Source organism: Sceloporus undulatus, chromosome 2, assembly GCF_019175285.1.
Source record: "Sceloporus undulatus isolate JIND9_A2432 ecotype Alabama chromosome 2, SceUnd_v1.1, whole genome shotgun sequence".
Lineage (NCBI taxonomy): Eukaryota > Metazoa > Chordata > Lepidosauria > Squamata > Phrynosomatidae > Sceloporus > Sceloporus undulatus.
Genome location: NC_056523.1, coordinates 78,046,125 through 78,049,671, shown reverse-complemented (window position 1 = coordinate 78,049,671; position 3,547 = coordinate 78,046,125). Strand labels below are relative to the sequence as shown.

The following is a 3,547-nucleotide window of genomic DNA, read 5'->3' as shown; positions in this document are numbered from 1 at the left end:
TTTTTCCAGTGCCAGCCTACAGAATCCTGGGATTTGTAGTTTTAGAACATCTTTCGCCTTTTCTTCGAGAAAGTGCTGGAAATCCTGGGATTCTGTAGGATGGTGCCTTGGTGGTTAAAGTGGTGCCAAACTACATTATTTCCACAGTGCAGTGCAGATGCGCCCTTGAAGCACACTGCATCTACAAAACCTCGTGCTATAACCTCCTTCACTCAGTTAAGAATGCAGAAATAATCACACTGCAGAAATAATCGAGTTTGGGACTGCTTTAACTGCCATCCTGGCTCAATGCTAGGGAAGCCTGGAAACTGTAGTTTTGTGAGACATTCAGCTTTCCCTGGAGGAGCCCTGGTGGCACAGTGGTTAAATGCCTGTACTGCAGTCACTCACTCACAAACCATAAGGTTGCGAGTTCAGTATCAACGAAGGGTTCAAGCTCAACTTGGGCTTGCATCCTTTCGCGGTGGCTAAAATGAGTACCCAGATTGTTGGGGACAATTAGCTTACACTTTGTAAACCGCATAGGGAGTGCTTAAGTGTGCTGATAAGCGGTATAGAAATGTACTTGCTATTGCTATTCCTTGTCAGAGAGCTCTGGGGCCACAACAAACTACAATTTCCCAAGATTGCCAGGGCAGTTAAAGCAGTCTCAAACCGGACTATTTTTGCAGTGTGTCATATGCCTTCTCTGCCACCTGTGAAAGGACTCCTCAGTAAACCAACCAGGAGGCTTGGCGGGCTCAAGGGCAGTCGTCCCTCAAGAGTTTTATTATTTGGGCTTAAATACCCTAAAGGCACCAGATCCTGTCTGACCTTGGAAATAAAGAGTCAGCCCTGGTTTGTACTTAGATGGGAAGCCACCAATGAATATCAGATGTTGTTAGAGATAACAACTGAGTTATAGATACATCAATTTTTATGCAGGGGTTCTCTGTGACCAAAATATTACTTCAAAGTTTTCTCCAGGATCTCAAAAACCTAAAGGCATCAGATCCACTCTGATCTTGGAAGCTAAGGAGGGTCAGCCCTGGTTAGTACTTGGATAGGAGACTGCCAACAAATACCTGGTGCCATAGGCTATATTACAGGAAGGAACTGGCAAAACCATGCCTGAGCATTCCTTGCCTAAGAAAACCTTATGAAATGCACGGAGGCACCATAAGTCACAGCAGGCAACTTAAGGCAGACACATTGCTTTATAATGCAAGCTTTAGTGCAGTGGTCCCCAAACTGTGCCCTTTAAGTGATTTTGGACTTCAGCTCCCAGAAGTCTCAGCCATGTTGGCCAGTAGTCTGGGATTCTGGGAGCTGAGGGCCAAAAACTCCCTTAAAGAGCAGAGTTTGGGGACCATTGCTTTTAAGAAGTTTTGGACTTCAGCCCCCAGAATTTTAGAATAGTGGCCAACATGGCTAAGGCTTCTGGGAGAAGAAGTCCAAAATTCCCTTAAAGAGCACAGTATGGGGACCTTTTTCGCAGCCGGAAGAGAAAAGCCAAAGTCAAAGCCCTATATATATATTTATATATATATATATACCTGGTGCCCGAACTGATTGCAAGGGAAAGCCAGGATGGTCAGCCCTGCAGACCCGAAGCGCTCCTGCAACTCCGAGAACTGGGTGAAGTCCCGGGCGGTGGTGCCTCAGAGCGAAGCCACATTGGCCACCAGCACCACCCGCCCCAGGAAGGTGCCCAGGTCCACTGGCTCCTTGGCCCCAAGCGGACGCGCAGTCATTCCTGCTATCCCATGCGACACTCCTGCCGCTGCTATCCTCACGTTCCGTCTGCATCTACAACACCTCATGCTACAATTTCCTTCGCTCAGTTAAGACTGTGCTACAAGACTCTTCTGTGGACAGTGCAAGGCAGCGGCTGCCTTTTAAAATCCCAACAAACCCCGCCCATCCCACCAGGCCCCGCCCATCCCACCAGGCCCCACCCACTTTCCTGCACCTTCCCTGGAGCCCCAGGCACTGCTATTTTGTGACCAACATCCCGCTGAGGAAATAGAGACCTATTGCCTGAAGGAGCTCCTCTGAACCTCTTGGGATGCAAAAACACATCTTTGGGGAGCCGTGTGTTGGCCATATAGCAAATCCTATAACATACCCTTATTGGGCCAAGCAAAATGCATGTTGCAAGCTTTTGAAGTCACACTGGTTTCTTCAACAGGCAAACAGGAGAAAGAAACTGAAGATGTTAGTTCATAGGCCTGCATTTAAAGTTTCTGGTCTTAGTTCAGATGGTAGGGAGGGCTGTCTGCAGGTTGGCACCTCAAGGAAATTTAATGTTTTTTAAAAAATTTAATTGTTTTTTGGTGTTTGCATGTACACTATAATAACAGGAATAAGGAGTAACAAATATATTTCCTACTCAGCAGGGTCTCCATGGGTTGAGATTGACTCAAGGGCAGTTAACAACAAATTCCTACTCCTTTAAAAACCTCTTACCTCCTTTACTCCTTAAGCCTACTACCCAGCCCTGCTGGCAACCCCAGGAGTGCTGGAAAATGTGAGATATACTCTGGTGTTGCTGGGGACGAAATGTTATTAAGCCATGCTGTTCATCAGCTCTTCACAAAAAGTCTTCGCGAAACACATCAGCAGGATAAATAAAAGCCTTTTTAAGAACAGCAACAATAGGTTAACGTTTTGTCCCCAACAACACTGGAGTACACTTCTCATTTTCTAGCAGGCCACAGTGTTTTCTCCTCAAGCCCCTAGGAGTGCCCGAAAAGATGCTTCGTCAGAGGCATCTCTAAATCAATGCAGGCAGCTGGAGGGAGTGGCTTGTTTATGCCACACACCAACAAGTCCAGGCGGTTGCCATGCCAGATGCCAACAGGAGATTAGTTTGCCTTCAGTTGCAAGCAGGGCATCCTAACAACGGTGGGTTGGTTTGCAAAGGGGCCTTTTGTAGCACCTTTGAGACCAACTGTGTGAAAGGCATCCTAGCAACAGCTTTCCTAGGCTTCGTGTACCTCTGCACCAGTGCTTCCGAAACTTTGTTCTTGGGAACTGGGTTTTGGGCATCAACACCCAGAAGCAATGGTCAGGTTTGGCCAATAATCAGGAATTCTGGGAGCTGAAGTCCAATACATCTGGAGGACCAAAGTTCGGGAACCACTGCTCTACACTGCAGAAATTAATGCAGTTTGGCACCACTTTTGAGTGCTGCAGCTCCAGCTTATGGAGCCCTGGGATGTGTAGTTTTACAAGGGCTTTAGCCTTCGCTGCTAAAGAGTGTGAGTGCCTCACTAAAGGTCCTGGTACATTTGACTCGTTCTTGGTAAAGGCATGGAGAAACATGAGCTCTTGTGGTTTGGAATCAAATGTTTGTACTGGAGCTGGGCAAAGCGCACAAGATTATTTTTCTGACCTGACATCCCCCTCCAGGACCCTTGAACTACCATTTTCTGCTTCACCCAGAGAACATCGACCTTGTCCAAATAATGCAGTTTGACACCACTTGTCTGTTTTTGCAGCACGCAGCCGATGGAACCCTGATACCCCAACATAACCCGAGACAGGAGCAAAATCAAAATCAACA

General features: G+C 47.1%; 1 protein-coding gene across 6 annotated transcripts in view; it reads right to left on the bottom strand.

Annotated features, from left to right (window-relative positions):
* Positions 1-3,547, bottom strand: part of MON1A (MON1 homolog A, secretory trafficking associated) — an 85,531-nt gene that overhangs the window by 15,188 nt on the left and 66,796 nt on the right. The window lies entirely within an intron of this gene.